Source organism: Andrena cerasifolii, chromosome 11 (genome assembly GCF_050908995.1).
Source record: "Andrena cerasifolii isolate SP2316 chromosome 11, iyAndCera1_principal, whole genome shotgun sequence".
Taxonomy (NCBI): domain Eukaryota; kingdom Metazoa; phylum Arthropoda; class Insecta; order Hymenoptera; family Andrenidae; genus Andrena; species Andrena cerasifolii.
The window spans coordinates 733,899-753,050 of record NC_135128.1 but is presented as its reverse complement, the minus strand read 5'-3'; the positions used below and the strand labels follow the sequence as shown (position 1 = coordinate 753,050).

The following is a 19,152-nucleotide window of genomic DNA, read 5'->3' as shown; positions in this document are numbered from 1 at the left end:
TATATATATATATATATATATATATATATATGTAGATAATAGACGTTAATAATATGAATATATATATATATTAACAGTAATGAATTTGGTAGTATGGAGATGAACAATAAGATATAATAATAGTAATAAATGCTTACAGTAGATGGCGTTGAACACTGGCTTTAACACTTTAATATTTGAATGAATAATGAATATTGACTCACTGATGAGTATAATAATAAATCTTTAACACTTTGATTAAGATTGAATGAACAATGAGGTTGAAGATCTTTAACACCGTTTGATACTTTTGATGCTATTTCGGCAAAAGAATATCGATGAAAGAGGACGCGGTCTCGCAGGACCTCGTATTTATGTGTTTTCACAGGAATATTGCGGGGGTGACGCGCGGTAAAGACCTTGACACATTTCGGAATAAGACGCAGTATGACTTCCGGGGTTTTTATAAACTGTATGGCTATTAATAGCCATATTTTTGTCACGTACGCCAATTGCGTCGTAATTGGGTTACTGGGGTTTTTATAAACGGTATTTGGAGATACTCAACTCTTCGATTGGATTTCGGGTGTTTGATAGGAATAGGGGATAGATTGTTTGGACTTCATGAGTCGTAAAGAGGGGATTGAGACTTGGTCTCTATTTAAGAGGGATTTTGTAATGAGGGACTTGTTTGAATTCGTTTTTAAAAGAATGATTCGTGCCTTGTAGGACGAATAGGCGAAGAGGGTTTTGAAACGACCATCTCGTGATGGGGACCACTAAGGTATATCAGCGAGGTGGAGGTTTGTATCGCTCATCTCGTGATGGGGATCTCTAAGATACATCATCGAGGTAGAGTTTTGTATCGATCATCTTGTGTTGTTGACCACTAGGGTGCAACATCAAGGTGATCGGCGATTGAGGAGATGGGGTAGGAGTTGAGTTTCATAGAGTTTAGTGGAGTGATTTCGAGGTGTACTTGTGGAATTTGGAATAAGAGTGCGCGAAAAATCGTGGGACGTTACAACATTGTCAGTAAAAGGACGGAGCGCGGACTTATGTGAAAGTGTAGGATGGGTCGTTCGTTGCACTTCTGCAAAGCCCGTGTGTTTCGAAAATGTGCAGGCTTCTTTTTACCATGGAACGAGAGAAACTACTTGGGGGTAGAGGAAGTTGCTTGGAAAAAATCCTGTCAGTCGATGTTGTGGGTGTACGCCCGGAACAACGGGGACGCAAGTGCTACTCTGCGAGCGTTTGCACGGGAATACCTGCACATCCAAACCCCCAGCGAGGGTACGATTCGGCGTTTGGCGTCAAGATTATTCTCAACGGAGTCAATGATGCCGCAAGGCGTGCATAGACGCTGAGGGTGGTCACATCGAGCAACTGCTCAACTAACAGTAATGGGCCCCTTTCGGGGCCACCAATTTTATAACGTAGGAACAACACGTTCCATGAAAAGTAAATTTAGTGATCAGTGTTAGTGGCCGTGCAGTGAAGTGAATATTCGGTACGTTAACCCGGATGCACTTGACGTTGCGATCCTTACCTTCGGCTGGTGTCGTATACCTGCGATCAGCTGAGCAGTGGGCGCAACCCTACCACAAACCTTTTCGTCCACGGATGACCAGGATCGGCACAGTGACCTACTTAGTGACACAGGTTTCCGACAAGGAAGGAACGGAAGGAAAGGAATGCCCGTAGGGGTGAGTGTTATTTAATTCATTAGTGATTATTAGGTGTAGAAATAAATTCTGTTCGATTTTAGGGTTCAATAACAGTTTGATTTAAAAAATATGAAAACAACTCAATCATCGAAATAATTTCCATTATTGTTAATTACCTTTTGCCATTTTTCTGGTAGCTTACAAATATCACTGCGATAGAAATTCGGTTGCTTTATACCGATTATGTAAATCCAGTCTGAAAGAATTTATTCATACACCTAATATTATTTTTTAAATTTAGTTATGTTGGCCGGAATTAAACTATGGATTTTTACCTCAATAACGAATTACGATCACTTGTCGTACATTTTCTGTTACATTACCTTTTCGTTTATGCCTTATTTGAAAACGAAATTGGCGTATTTCTTGTCCCCTCACTTCAAACAATTACTATTTAAGATTCTGGTTTAAAAAAAACTGTGTAACGCGGTATCCTTCGATGCATGCCGACTTGCTTGTTCGTTCCTTCGTAGTACAAGCGCAGCCGCCTACCGCGTAGCCAACGCTACAACGGGAGCTCGGGCGAAAGGCGCGCGCTCTGCTTGGTCGGGGGTTTTTGTTAATATCTCATTAACGAAGCTTCGGACAATATTTTCACTAAGGAAAAAGTTGTTTCAAATCACCCCCCTGAGTCACCCCTTTCAAGGAACTCCGATATTTTTGGGACACCCTGTGGGTTCGATATCAATTCGGTATCAATTACTTATCGGTTCGGTATCTGTTCACTCGCCATAACCCCACTACTCCGCCATCACTATGACGTTATCCACCGCTGCCGCCGCCGCCCGTAAAACAAATTTTGAAAATTTCCAACCTCAAATTTGGATTTTCCCCTGAGCTTGAAACTCAAATATGGGTTAGAATCCGCTTAGTATTACTACTAGCTTATAGCACAGAAACCAAAGAAATATATGTGTTTTAAATAATTTAACAATTGCAGTTGGTTAGTAAGCATCAACTATTTTATATTAGTTACTTTAACTTAAAAATAAGCTCCTTAATTTGAATAATTCATATCTATTACTTGCGAAACGATCTGTTTTTATTCTGTCTTTATACAGGGTGTCCGCGGGAAGACTGAACAACTGGATATCTCCTAAAGTTTTGGAGATAAAAATTTTTTTTTACATGAAATTGCATGGTTTGAGAGGGCCAATTTACTAGCGCAGACGATTCTTTTCTTCGATTATTATTTTAAAATATACGATGGTTCAGTTCGGTTTCTGGAATGGAACTATTTCTTTTCCAGAGATCAGTTGATAGTGCGTACCAAGCCTAATTCAATAAGCATTAATGTTTACACTTTATTTCCACTGGTTTTTGAGATATTGCACTTACAAATTTACTGATTTTTCCTCGAAGAAAACCCGCTGGAATAGCAAGCGCCGGGGGCAGCCTTGCTGGCGCCACGGGTGGCATTTCCCGTTGAAACAGATACCTAGCTGCCAAAGGTCTACGCCAGGAATGGCAGGCCCAAAGGCTGGACAATTCTTTTCCGTCAGAAATGCTAGGTATGTACATCTGCGGTATTGAAAAGCGCACCGTTAATGGTTCAAAACCTCATAAAATTTACTTAGAGTTTGTACAACAAGACAAGTAGGAAAATATGACTCAATTTTCAACTTCAATAGTCTTTTACTTCGCACTTGCTTCTACGCTAGGATGGCCGGTTCTTTTGGGAGGAATGCAATTTCGAATTGGATAGGATTAGGAGGTGTGAAAGTTGCTAGACCAGATTGTGTTAGGACCAACCGGATTTGTATCCCTCCCAAACGGCTGCTCTCTTGAAGAGACCCGATGAGGAATACGATTTACTTTAATTACAGTACATGTGTGTTTTGTTACATTACAGTACAAAGTGTTTCTATCATCTCCTGATTTCAAAAGCAATACCTCCTCCCTAATACCCACCTTTTCTCGCACGGAATACGTCAACGCATGCTTTAGTTTTGATATTGGAGCTCGTGTTTATACTCGAGAGATAAGGGATCTGTGCGAATTTTTAGGGAAGACCACGCGTCGACGGCGGGCTACCCCATTTCTTTCCTGTGCCTCTCCAGCAGGCGTATTGACGGTGGATTGTGGGAGCGTAGATATCTGGATACCAGTTATTGAATTCAGGAGACGATAGAAACACTTTATTACAAAACACACATGCACTATAATATTAAAGTAAATCGTATTCCTCTCGGACAGGAGTACTGATAATCACCAAACTTGAGCCGTACTTCGCGTAGACCGATCACACGGAGGGTAGTCGGGTCACACACTGCACAAATGATATAGAGTGATTCTGGAGCTACGCCCGTCGAAGGATGCGGCCTGGTACCCCGTGGCGAGGATAACCCCCGCAGTGCCTCATTGAATTTTATGGATTTCGACCCTCGAAGTGTTTGGAACCATTAAGAAGTGAGAAATGTTCAGGAATTCAGAATTTCTCATCAAATGTTTGCTTCCTTTCTTTATCGTATCAAAGGGGAAGTGTCGCAGATGGATTCCTTGGGATTTTTCGATGAAAATCATGCCAAATGTCGTGTAAATCGGACAACTTTTACATAAGAAATACAAATAGCTTGCGTCAAAGTAGTCCGATTTACATGATATTTGGTATAATTTTCATCAGAAAAACATAACGAATCCATTGGCGTTACTTCCTTTTCGATACGATGAAGAAAAGAATTTCTTAATACGCTATAATGAATATTTTACCCTTTTCACGGGAAAAGCCATAAAATTCAGTGACGCATTGCGGGGTGGTTGTCCTCGCCACGGGGTACCAGGCCGCATCCTTCAACGGGCATAGCTCCAGAATCACCCTGTATCATTTTTGCAGTGTGTGACCCGACAACCCTCCGTGTGATCGGTCTGCGCGAAGTAGGGTACAAGTTCGGTCATTATCAGTACTCCTGCCCGAGAGGAATACGATTAATATTATAGTGCATGTGAATTTTGTACTAAAGTGTTTTTATTGTCTCCTGAATTCAATAACTGGCATTCAGATATCTACGCTCCTACAATCCACCGTCAATACGCCTCCTGAAGAGACACAGAAACAAATGGGCATCCCGGCGCTGAAGCGTGATCTGCCCTAAAAATTCGCACAGATCCCTTATCTCTCGAGTATAAACACGAGCTCCAATATCAAAACAAAAGCATGCGTTGACATATTCCGTGCGAGAGAAGGTGAGCATTGGGGAGGAGGTATTGCTGTGAAGAGGGCCTCTTCAAGAGAGTAGCCATTTGGGAGGGATACAAATCCGTTTGGTCCTAATACAATCTGATCTAGCAACTTTCACACCTCCTAACCCTACCCAATCGAATTTGCATCCCTCCCAAAAGAACCGGCCATCCGAGCGTAGAAGCATGTGCGAACTAAAAGACTATTGAAGTTAAAAATTGAGTCATATTTTCCTACTTGTCTTGTTGTACAAACTCTAAGTAAATTTTATGACGTTCTGAAACATTAACGGTGCGCTTTTCGATACCGCAGATGTACCTACCTAGTATTTCTGACGGAAAAGAATTGTCCAGCCTTTGGGCCTGCTATTTCTGGCGTAGTTCTTTAGCAGGTAGGTATCTGTTTCAACAGGCAATGCCACCCGTGGCGCCAGCAAGACCGCCCCCGGTGCTTGCTATTCCAGCGGGTTTTCTTCCGGGGAAAATCATTAAATTTGCAAGCGCAATATCTCAAAAACCAGTGGAAATAAAGTATATACAGGGTGTCCCACTAAGGAGTGGACAGCGCGATATCTCTTAAAGTATTGTCGATAAAAATATAAAAAAAATAGGGAATTGCATGGTTCGAGGTGGCCCATTTATTAGCGCAAACGAATTTTGTTTTCGATTATTATTTTAAAAGATACGATGGTCAAGTTCGGTTTTTCAAATGGAACTATTTTTTTTGAAGATCTGAGTTGATAGTGCGTTCCAAGACAAATTCAATACGCTTTAATGTATACACTTTATTTCCACTGGTTTTTAAGATATTGCGCTTGCAAATTTACTGATTTTCACTGCAAGAAACCACTCTGGAATGGCAAAAACCGGGGGCGGTCTTACTGGCGCCACGGGTGGCACTGCCTGTTGAAATGGATACTTACCTGCCAAAGGTCTACGCCAGAAATGGCAGGCCCAAAGGCTGGACAATTCTTTTCCGTCAGAAATGCTACTTAGGTAGGTACATCTGCGGTATCGAGAAGCGCATCGTTACTTTTATTTCGCACTTGCTTCTACGCTCGGATGGCCGGTTCTTTTGGGAGGGATGCAAGTTGGATTGGTTCTGATACAATCTGCTCCCTATGGTTGAAATTTAGTCTAGCAACTTTTACTCCTCCTAACCTAACCAATCCAACTTGCATCCCTCCCAAAAGAACCGGCCATCCGAGCGTAGAAGCAAGTGCGAAATAAAAGTAACGATGCGCTTCTCAATACCGCAGCTGTACCTACCTAAGTAGCATTTCTGACGAAAAAGAATTGTCCAGCCTTTGGGCCTGCCATTTCTGGCGTAGACCTTTGGCAGGTAAGTATCCATTTCAACAGGCAGTGCCACCCGTGGCGCCAGTAAGACCGCGCCCGGTTTTTGCCATTCCAGAGGGGTTTCTTGCAGTGAAAATCAGTAAATTTGCAAGCGCAATATCTTAAAAACCAGTGGAAATAAAGTGTATACATTAAAGCTTATTCAATTTGTCTTGGAACGCACTATCAACTCAGGTCTTCAAAAAAAAATAGTTCCATTTGAAAAACCGAACTTGACCATCGTATCTTTTAAAATAATAATCGAAAACAAAATTCGTCTGCTCTAATAAATGGGCCTTCACGAACCATGCAATTCCATGTAAAAAAAATTATCTCCAATTCTTTAGGAGATATCTAGCTGTCCAACTTCCCACGGACACCCTGTATAGCGCGACAGAAAACACCTTCTTGGAAACAATGTCTTTCAAAATGATTATAACACAATAAAGCATTCTTTGCACGTACGAAATTCTGACCCAGACCCATGTTGTATTACCAACGGAAATATATATGAAACAAAAAAATTTTTTTTATGAAGTTCGAGTTAACTTACAAGTAGTATATACATGGGCTCTACTTACCCGTGATATGACAATCCTTCATCCAATTCACTGAGGTCTCCTGCGCCACAAAACACACACGTTCTAACCATTTTTATTACTTAAAAACAATTAAAAAGTAATCACGCTCTAACTATTTACGCTTGCACTTTCTTACGTGCTTTGGCTTTGCAACCTGTCTTGTCGCACGTGAGTGACGGTACACATCACCTGGAGCTACACCACGCGGGCTTGGGAAGTTCCATCAGAGCCAATACTATTATTATTTTTATTGTTATTATTATTGTTCTTGTTTTCGTCGTGTATAGAAAAACTATATAAATATTTAATTGCCAGTATTTATTGTAATTTAATTAATTCCCTTTCTTTTTTTGTCTTTCTGTAATATCACATAAATTATGCTGAAATATCATTGCTGTAAAATCTCCGAAATGTTACGGGAACATTGCTGTAAAATCTCCGGAACGTTAAGTGACCACTACTAGAAAATTTCCGTAACAGTATGTATATAATGTACGGAAGTACAATACGTACCTTAGGATAGCGCAACGACCGTATATCAGGATAAAGGGCTTTATTTCCTTCTCCAAACCAGGATATATGCATTTCCTCAACGAGTGAATCATTAAAAGAGGCATACAGCATCATATGACCATCTGGTGACATCCAAATTGCTTCCGCACGATGCAATACCTCTTCTACGATATTAAAAAATTATACTTCAAAGATATACACCCGACTCAAAAATATTGTTGGAATTGCCACAGATGAACGTCAGCGAAGGTATCCCTTTGTAGGCGGCAGTAGACTGAAGTCGATGCGCAGGCTGGATGCGTATAACATTATGTTGTCCGTTGCTCGATGTGACGGATGATCGCAAAATACACTCCTTACATTAATTCAAGGATCAGCTATAAGAATCCGAAAAATAGGAGCAAGTTCACATGGTCATAACTCCGGCAAAAATAGTTATATCGATATTTTGAAAATATGGTTTGAAAGCGTGGACTCCCTGGTTTCAGCTGCTTCTTTCAAAATTTAGCTGTATTGCTTTTCGGCAAAGTTGTAATAAAATAAAGGGCACTTGGTATATTTTAAAAAAATTTCTTCAACTTGCGAATGTTCCACGGGGAGTATGAAATTTTTTTACACAAATTCCATTTACACTGAAAGTAGTCGAAAGTAGTCGAAAGCGGCTACCTTCCTGTGTCAAAAGAGTGTAATAAATTTCTTGTGCGATTTTTTTTGGTCGAATAATTCAATTTTGAAGCAAAAGCCGTTTTTTTTACTTTAGTTGCTTCTGGCAAAAAAAAACAATAAAAAGATCAGTCTTTCCTCTTTAAGACGCATCTTTGACTTTTTCGATATGGTTGAATTTCGGTCTACGATGTTTTTTCGAAAGTATGCTTAAAAATTGCACAAATTCCATTTTTTTCTTCAACTCGCTGTATCTCCACGAGGGATGACCGGAACACTAATCTCTTAAGCTCATTTTAAAGCTGCGATAATTTTTTACCTGTATCCTTTAACTTTGAAGTTACCGCTTCCTTTCCGACGAACATTTTCAAGTTCCGCGACGGCTTCAACGGCCGCGTGACTGCCGTACCGCCGTACAAACAGGAACATTCGGTAGCGTCGGCGTAACACGGGTCGCTTTTGGCTACTATCGTCACTTATGCCGGCGGGTGGAGATACGAACAAGAGCGTTCGCTTTCGCGAGAACGACGGGCAATGCGACACATTTTGTAACCTTATTTTTCCGAAACGGTAACTTCAAACTTAAAGGTCACATGTAAAAAATTATCCCAGTGGGTTCCGATGAAACTCAAAAGAATCGGCAGCTTTAAAATGAGCTTAAAGCTGCCGTGTCACCGGGCCTTGAATGTGTGCGTACGCTCACAAAAGCTAGGAAAAGCGTTTACGTATACGCGAAACCGTTTCAACCAACTTTCGTCCTAAAATCGGCAAGAAGGAAGTTTTTGAGGGTATAGTTCCAGTAGACATCAGTGCAGGGTGGTCTGGTGCGTTTGAACGCTAATAAGCACCGTACGTTGAAATAATAATGAATTTATGAATCGTATACTGAGACAGACTCGGGAAATGACAGAATGAGGCTTCAAATATTCTCCGTCACCGGCGCTGATGGTAAATTCACGCCATGTACCATCAGAACCGGTGAAAGTCCAAGCTAGACGATAAATGTAGGAAGGATATAGTTGCCCATACGTATGGAGATTCGCATTGCGTTGTTGCCGCATTGCCCCTATTACTATTTTGTCGTCAGGGAGGCTTGCATGAATCACGGCGAAGCGGCTGGAGAACAGAGATGGGTAAAAATTATATCTGGATTAACTCCTGGGATTTTGTTCAAATTGAACTATGTTAGAGTCCATGTGAAAATAAGGAGGATTTAAATAAACATTTTGCCAAATTCGAAAGATAATTTTCAAAAAATCAATGAAAATTATGTACTTTGCGGGTCTGTATTTATAAAACAATTTTGAATGTGGAAAAATGTGACAACACCCATCTTATTTTCACATGCACTGTGGCATGTTTCAATTTGAACAAAACCTCAGACATTGAGTGTTCAAAGTGATCCACTTGGCATGGAATGAACCGTATATACGACATTGTCCATTCCAACCGAAATGGATCCTAATCTACTTCCGACTATCCAATTGTCATGGAACTTTGCAGGCGTGCGTAGTTTGGATGACAATACAATATTTTTCAAAAAAAATTAACCCGGAGGGGTGAAAAAATGACACAGTCGTCAATAAATATAAAACATAACCACAAATCCAAACGAGTTGAAGTCAGCCACTCGCGTTCTTTACGAAAACGACAAAAAGCTTCTGCGTTCGGGACGGCAGTCGCATCGCGATTACCGAAAATCCATAATTTATCGAGAAATGATCCGTCACTTATGTACGAATAGTAAAACTAAATCTTTGCAGGCGTTCGTAGTACCTATATCACCATCGAAATTGTAGTACAAGAAAATAATTATTTTTTAGTGACTTTAGCACTATAGCGTTTAAGCAAACTGTTAAATTATATATACAGCAATAAAATATATACCTAAAAAAGTCTGAGCTCCGAAATGTGAATCCACAAACACTAAAAAATAGAAAATAAAAAATATAGAAAAAAAAATTATGTTAAACGATTTTATTAAAAATACACTAAAAACTAAAAAATAATTCTTTCTTGTACTGCAATTTTGATGGTATTTATATCACATTAAATAATTCCATTTAAATAAAATAGTGGGGCACCATGTGCAACCGGAAGTTGAAGTATTAAGTGATTCATATCCTGTTATGAAATTTCGTGCCCCAAGATTTTATTTAAAGTGAATTATTTAAAGTGATATTGACACCATAGTTTTATATATATATATATTTTCGGTAATTATTTAGAAGTTTTCTATCCTCACCGATTTCAATGATTTTTGGATATGTAGTCGGGGACGTGATTCTGAATAACTTCTTCCTGTACATGTTACCACCGCTCGACCTTCGTTCCCAAGATATTCGCGAAAAACTGCTGCTACTACTACAATGTATTTTCCGTATACATACCTACTAACAGTACGCGTCCGTGACAGTGTACGCGCCAGCATGAGACAAAACAAATGACGAAGCTGACCTTTGTTTCCGAGATATTTGCGAAAAACTTTTTTTGACTTATTTCGACGCAACGCATTCCACTTTTCAACTTGTCACGGGTATTAGTATTGGTTGGGGCTAGATTAGAGCGGAGGGCGCGTAAAACATGGTAGCGAACCAATGTGAGTTCGGGGGTTTACAAGAGTCACCACACACCCAACAGGTGCTCTCGAAGGCACCCTCTTTGTTTAATCGAATGCCGTGGGAGGCTGGATGGATCGCCACTGGTAGGGCCAGGGAAGGGATGCAACTCCACAAAAGTGTTCCAAAGATTCGCTGGACGAGACGTTTATTGGCCGAATGGGCGTCGTCGATACAGGAGACGAGCACGCCACGAAGAGAACACACGAACATACACGACTCACAAAACACCACGGCACACGGAACGAGTCATGTGTACACGCTATGTACAGTGCGCTGGGCGCGGTAGCACGAAGGGCCGTTGTAAAGGAGTTCCAAAATCGGGGTCGCTGGGCGACAAAGAACTCGAGCAGCTATGCGTGCGAGAACGTGTTGATGTCGGCAAAGTGTTCGTAGAACTAACCGTCAAATTCCCGGAAGCAGAACTCTCGAGGCCCGTGCAAAAACGGGCGAGCCGCATACCGTCTTAGCGGACGGTGAGTCATCGTGTTTATGCGCTCTCGCACGCACATTTAAATCAAAACGCAGCGGCGCGCTGACTGGCGGCCGAAATACTCTTCCTTGCAAAAAAATTACGGTTTAGAACCAGAGTCATCATAATTTCCGGCGGCGCCGGCACTGCCGGACTGAGTCAGAGTTAGGTCGGCATCCGCAAGTTTCTGGTTCAAATCTCTAAACTCACATCGGTTCCCCTCCATGCTTTACGGGCCCGCGAGCGCCCCCCCCCCCCCGCGCTAATCTAGCCCCAACCAGTACTAACACCCGGGACAAGTTCTAAAATGGAATGCGTTGCGTCGGAATAAATCAACAAAAGTTTTTCGCAAATATCTCGGAAACGAAGGTGGTGCGGCGGTAACATGTATGGGAAAAAGTTGTTCAGAATCTTAATCTTGATAAAATATCCAAAAATCATCGAAATCGGTGAGGACATAAAACGTCTAAATAATTACCAGAGCAACCACCGGAGCTCCCTTTTCATCTGAAACAGTACAATGAAAATTATATTTTCTACTTCTACCAGAACATATAGTGAATCCCAAACATGTTCGGAACCAAACGGAATAACATTCTGACAATTGCCACGATTCGTACAAAGTTGTTTGGTATGATGTAAGACATACCCGATGATTCTCTGGCTAGTGTCTTCAAAGGCGATGCCGCCAATAAGCCGCGCCTCCCTGAGTGTCGTGGACTTCGACGCTCAAGACGAGATTCACTACAGCATAATTAAACAATTTTTAATTCCTCATCGAATCGATATGGCAGTCACACCAATGGATTTCTTGTATTTTTTCGATGAAAATCATGCTAAATTTCGCAAAGATCCGAAAGTAACTGGAGAACTTGAGATTCGTCATTTTTTAGTGCAATATTATGAGGCAGTGAGAGCTACAATTCAGTGGTGTGATTGCCATATCGATTCGATGATGAATTAAAAATTGTTTAATTATGCTGTAGGACTACATTTCACGTTCGACCACACGGTGTCGTTTCGTTTCTGCCGGGCTTTGCCGTCCACGTCAAACCGATCCCTTTCGAAGAGTTTTATCACCTACCGAGGCGTTCCGCTAATTAGGGAGAAATATTTGTAGCCACGCAGCTGCGTTGCGCCGTTTTAGAGTTTCAAACCTACAGGAGCGGTGGTAATGTGTGCATAAACTGCGCCTGCGTGAGTCACGCACACATAACCACCACTCCTGTAAGTGTTTCCCCCTCCATCAGCGGTAGTTGGAGTCCGCCGATCCCTGCTCTGCCGCAGCTCTCGTGCCGTATTCCTTCAAGATTTCTCGATAGAAGGAGCTGTGGCAACAGCGCGACAGAGACGGAGAGAACAGAAAATGTGGCAAATATGCGTAAAAAATTAGTCTACATAGAGTACCTGGAGATGTCACCTCTGTAGAAGTTTTTTTTATCGACCACAGTAGTTTCATTAGGGTCTGTCTGTTTACAAGGGAAGCTTCGATCGATTCGGATCATAACAAAAATGAGACGGCAGCCTTAACTTCATAAAATCCGCCAGTCCGGTTTATATTCTATTTGGCACATTGAAATAGCCACTCTTACGGCCCGCATCGCCAGTGCGTCAACACCGGGCAAATTAGTGGTAACTTACAGATTTTGTTTAATTAATTAACTGCGACACATCTTTTACTCAGCGATCCTTATAATACTAGTAGTACATACCCACTGATTCAACTTTACCGCTCGAGTTGTATCAAACATTAATTAAGAGTTACGGGGCGTCACTAATATTTCCCGCGACTCCCTGATTTCGCATCAGGTTCGTTCGCACCTCTCACCAAAACAATGAATTACACTAGTTTACAAAATCCAAAAAATTATTTTTGTTCGAGACTCCACTATGAAATTCTTATGTAAGGCGGTTCCCGTAACTCAAAAACCGACATGAGACGAAATCCTATAGATACGTTTTCGGGATGTTACCCAATGAATATTTTGGTAATTCTTTAAAAAGAAGACCCGGCATTTTTGGCCATATCTCGCGTTAGATTTGACCGATTTGATCGCGACGACTCTTAAATAAAAGGTAATTCAATTGCATACAACTCTTCCCTACAGTGTTTTCCAGTCAGACCAATAGTTTAAGCGGAATCCAGCGAAACTCAAGAAAAATGTAATGTTTTGGGGCCGAAATTGAAATCGAAAATTCACTACATAGCCTGGAAGACATAGAAATTATCATGAGACCTCCAGTTTCTTAGTTTTTATATAGAGTTTACGAAGGAAACAAGCCCAACCCGAGCAAAATCCATACACAAGAAAGGAAGTTTTGGACGACAGAGCGGAAGTGCCTATTTTCAATTTTTTCTCTTTTTTTGCATTTCTTCCTGTTTCTTGGCGAATTACGTATTTGTCTTGAATGAAAACAAATTTAAATGTATTTTACTTATTTTTTTTAAAACAATTTTGCCTCTTTCTGTTTCTTTTGCCCGCATTGAGATAAGTTTTTCTTACAAAGAACCAGTCGTAGCCACACATCATTGACTCATCCCAGAATACTTGGTAGCGTCCCTCAATACTTTTCATCTGCTGATGAAATCTCTCGCCATGTTCATCGCTTACACCACCAAGATTTGGTTGGGAAGAAATCCAAATGCGAGTGGAGGAAATGGATCTTCAAAGACCACTTAACGACTATATTGAGAGAATAAAGAAGTAAAAAGCATGTTACAGCAGATGTTCGATGCAAATGAAATTATTACAAATATGTGATGCATTGATATATTTGAAGACCATTTTCCTGAAACTTTCAGGTGAAGATCTTTCTTCGTGAAGTTCACAGACGTGCAACACTTGCATGCTCATTCTGCCTCGGCTTGCCACGTTCGCGTTCGCGCCTCAAGTCTGTACCCGGCCTTATAGTAGCAAATTATTGATGAGTTTCACAAAGTCTGGACTTTTATTGTTGCCAAGAAAGCCAGCGACGATCAATCGAAACGAATTGAATGCGGCAGCTTTCATTCAAATTACTCACTTCCCAGTAACTTTTTGATCTACGGCCCATCGAAAAGGACTTCCTTGGTCTTGGCGTCGGAAATTTTCAGGAAAATGGTCTTCAAATATATGAATGCATTACTTATTTGTAATAATTTAATTTGCATTGAGCATCTGCTGTAACATGCTTTTTACTTCTTTATTCTCTCAATATAGTCGTTAAGTTGTCTTTGAAGATCTATTTCCTCCACTCGCATTTGGATTTCTTCCCACCAAATCTTGGTGTTGTAAGCGATGAACATGGCGAGAGATTTCATCAGCAGATGAAAAATATTGAGGGACGCTACCAAGTATTCTGGGATGAGTCAATGATGGGTGGATACGACTGGTTCTTTGTAAGAAAAACTGATCTCAATGCGGGCAAAAGAAACAGAAAGAGGCAAAATAGTTTTAAAAAAAAAAAAGTAAAATACATTTAAATTTGTTTTCATTCAAGACAAATACGTAATTCGCCAAGAAACAGGAAGAAATGCAAAAAAAGAGAAAAAATTGAAAATAGGCACTTCCGCTCTGTCGTCCAAAACTTCCTTTCTTGTGTATGGATTTTGCTCGGGTTGGGCTTGTTTCCTTCGTAAACTCTATGTAAAAACTAAGAAACTGGACGTCACATGATAATTTCTATGTCTTCCAGGCTATGTAGTGAATTTTCGATTTCAATTTCGGCCCCAAAACATTACATTCTTCTTGAGTTTCGCTGGATTCCGCTTAAACTATTGGTCTGATTGGAAAACACTGTAGGGATGAGTTGTATGCAATTGAATTACCTTTTATTTAAGAGTCGTCGCGATCAAATCGGTCAAATCTAACGCGAGATATGGCCAAAAACGTCGGGTCTTCTTCTTAAAAAATTACCAAAATATTCATCGGGCGGTATCTCGGAAAACTATCCATAGGATTTCGTCTCGTGTCGATTTTTGAGTTTAAGGGACCACCTTACATACGAATTTCATAGCGGAGTCTACATCAAGAAATGACTGTAAAATAGTATTATCACCAACCCACTGAGTCCCCGATTTCGCATCGGGTTGGTCTACGAAAACTCACACTCCTAAAGCTCCCTGATTTCGCATGAGGTTCGTCCATATCGAGCAGCTCCCTGATTTCGCATCAGGTTCGTCTGTAAATATACCAACTTCCGAACAGCTCCCTGGTTTCGTACCAGGTTCGTCTGTGAATAATCTAACCTCCTAACAGCTCCTCGACTTCGCGTCGAGTTCGTCTGTGAATTTCATCCTAGTGACTCCCCGATTTCGCATCGGGTTCGTTCACGACGTCTCACTCTCCTGCGGCTCCCTGACTAACAATCAGGTTCGTCCGCGCTTGACTCCATTCCTAGAGGCTCCCTGATTTCGCATCAGGTTCGTCCGCGTTTGACTCCATTCCTAGAGGCTCCCTGATTTCGCATCAGGTTCGTCCGCGCACCTAACTAACAAACTCATAAACCGTATTCCTTGGGAAATACCCCTCTCGCCGACCTCTCGCGTAGCCGCAGCGCCGGCTCATAACATCATTCTGCTGGGTTCCAGAAAATATAATTATGCAATGGTTGGAGTAATAATTTGTCTTATTACAATACATATAAATCACTATGAAATCATTCATTTACACTAAGAGCAGTCCTAACATATTTTCGCCACATGTTCCCTACACATCAACCGATCGCATTTTAAACACTTTCTATTGTTTGAAAATTATGTGTTCTACTTTACACAGCGTAGACATACTATCGGATCAACAAATCACTGAAGAAACAATAATGTTCTGTAGCAACTGTTAACTCCACGTTTCCGAAAATACTGACGTGGACACCACACTGGGTCAGCGTGACCCATAAACTATATTTTTCACGATGTCATTCGGCTTCTTTAGGCAATTAAGGGTCTCATGGTGCGGAATCCGTAGTAGGGTACCTAAAATTTGTTCCCCCACTACAACAGCTCCTCACCATTTACCGTTTAATAATGGCCACGAATCTTCCAAACGGCCTGGGTCACGGTGACCCAGTGTGGTGCTTGAGAGTTAAGTGTAGGAAATCGCGAACGTATAAACACATCTACAATTTATAATAAATCTTATTAGTAACAATGGAACCTATATGAATTACAATAGAAAATCTTAGTCGAGAAGATGCGACATTATTTACTAGTGAAGGTGCTCTTAAATTCTTAGTTAAACATTTAGAAAAATTGTATACCTGCTGAATTAAGTAATGAGTTTCTTGTGCCTATGAAAGAAAAATTATCGAATAGAAGAGATAAAACTATTTTATCCCTTATAAAATTGGTGCACACGTAATCCAGAATCTCCTCAAAAAGATTCAAAATACGAGTTTTTCATTTAATCTCCAAGACAGATATGTATAAAATGGCAAAACAAATTCTAAGTAGCTAGATTTTTCGGAAAGTATAACAGTCACAGTTCTCCTGAAAATACTAAAAAACTTACGGATCCTGAAAATGAAGAATTACCATTAAGAAAACAATTAGATTTAGCAATCGCAGGGAGCCTCCAAGAATTTAGTATCAACGAAGAAAAAGATAAATTCCGGACTTTAACAATGGAATTTCATATTTTTCAGTCCAGTGGCAGAAGGACACCCAATTTACCATAACTTTTGCATGTGCTAAGTACGATCAAGCCAACATCCACTCAAAACGGAAGACATTTTTCTACCAATTTTATTACAAAAAAAAAGAAAAGAAATAGATTAAAAACCGATTTTACAACAAAAAAGTAATGTTTCGCTTTACACAAATTTTCTATTAAATAAAAATCAATTATATTTAATATCTGTTTTTCATTTATACAAGTTTTGTGCAAATTGGACAGGAATAAACAATTAGTGAAATTTTTCTTGTGTTTTTGATAAATATTATTGTTATGTCCCTACTTCCTATTTGGGGGCGCGATTTTATGGAGTTTATATTTTTGTCCGCTTTCGAGCAAATCCTGGGATTCTACGCTCTGGGCTAGTCGAGAGAGAGATTGTGTGGTCATTAACGCGATATATTATGCTGGTTACCTTTTTAATATTCAATCGGTATTAGTTGCCATACGATGGGCTCCTTGGGCGTTGTGTCAATCTCCTCTACGGGGTTGGACTTTGGCGGGGCCCAGTCGCCATAATCTACTACGATTCCGTGGGTCGCAGGGGTAGATGTTTCCCTGATGTGGCTCTCGCGCTGGCTCTCCTGCTCGCTGTTGCCGTCCGTGTATTCTCGATTCAATCTCTTCTTATCGTAGGTTACGGGGATACTGCCTTATCGGTGATACGTTGTATAATGTTTCTCAAACGAGATGGTTATAATACCTCAGAGTACGAAATAGTAAATATAATATGATTTAATGGGTTAATTAATAGTAGACTCCGCGTCGCGGGACGTGACAAATATCAACATTATTCCAAAAATATAAATTTTGTAATGTGTTTTTCAATTTCTCGAAAATTCTCGAGAATTTTCAAGAAGTATGATCTAATTTCTTATTTCTTCGGAAAAAAAATATCGAGAAATTAGGAACACTAGTCTTTCTGTATCCTCTCGCACACTTTCAATCGCTATTTCTTCACTTTACTTGTGCTAGCTGCTATCTCTTCCCTTTACTTTTGTTGGTTGCTGTCAAACGACTGTAATAATCTTACAGCGTGCCAGTTCCTTATATGCAATCCTTATCTTGAAACAGAGGGTTGCATACGTTGCAAAAGTAGCAGTAGCTAGACGCGACCGCCGCAATTCCGCAGGATGCCTCTGTTCTTCACCTACTCCACCAACTGTTCCTTTATTTTCCTATTTCTTTTCGTTCTTCTACGCTGACTCTTCTTTTCTTCGCCATCATATATTTGATATTCGCCTGCCTTGATAAGTTTCAAATCTTGTGAGGCGATGTCGAAGCCGGTGAGCTGCTTCTGATTTGGATGTATTTCTTTGAATGATAAAGTATAATATTTCAGTCGCGAATTCTTTACACCCGCAAAATTGTTGCCATCTCAAGATCTTCGATCGACGTTCAGAATGGTTCCATAGGCGTTCAGAGTAGTTCGATAGACGTTTGATAAAAGCTTGCATGCAAAAAAACTCCGATACTTCCGAACATCATCCAACACAGTTTCTGCTGGCACCGCATAAGTCTTTCTATGTTTCTCGCATACGGCGTTTCCAAAAGTATTATATTTCATTCGCGTCGCCAAAATGATATCATCTGGCACAGCTGCCCCATCACAGAGAACTCAAATTACACACGATCGCGCGACGCGCTGCGACGTTAAGATTAAAAACGTTTTGAAAAAATTTTAGCTTAATTTCAGCTCATAAAAATAAATTATTATGCGTTGACGTTTGGCAAGGGCTCATGGTATGTGCGTGTGTGTGTGCGCGCGCGTGTGACGCTCCGTTGGTTTCAGTATATGTACCATTCAGGAAAGACTAACGCCAGGGAGCCGGCGTTGCGGGAGTTGGTTAGGCAACTAACCAGTAACACGGAGGTCTTGGGTTCGAGCTTTGTCGCCCGAGATTCTGATTTTGCGTACATTAAAATCTTAAAAATTAATATTTCCCTCCCTACCGATAGTCGGTACCACGCCCTACAGTTGCACCACAGACTAGGTATAGAATAGACCTTCACTCAATTGTCTTCTGTGTCACTCGATTTTGGGGCTCTAGAGCCCCATTACCATTTCCGTGTCGCATCCAACGTTAATGGATAAGCATGAAATAAGACTGCAGCGCTATAAGCGGTAGGAATGAAAGTTATAATAGCGGTGAGAATTTAGATACAGGGTGTCCCGATGTCAAATTAATACACCATTTTTAATAGGCAAATAAATTTTTTTTCATTTCTTTATCAATCAGCAACTCTACAGACCCATACAACGGAGAAACATTGTACAACTTCGCTTACGATGTAACAAATGTCTGTTATCTTATAATTCCCTAATTATTTGCGGCCATAGGTTTATATTAACACTTTTAACATTGTCAATTTTTTTAACTATATACTCGGCATACTCCGTGTACAGAGACACACTTTCATTTATCATTTTGA

At 40.5% G+C, this 19,152-nt stretch overlaps 1 protein-coding gene across 1 annotated transcript in view; it reads left to right on the top strand.

Moving 5' to 3' along the window:
• The window catches only part of Dpp10 (Dipeptidyl peptidase 10), a 655,550-nt gene that overhangs the window by 449,425 nt on the left and 186,973 nt on the right, over positions 1-19,152 (top strand). The gene's annotated exons all lie outside the window — the stretch shown is intronic.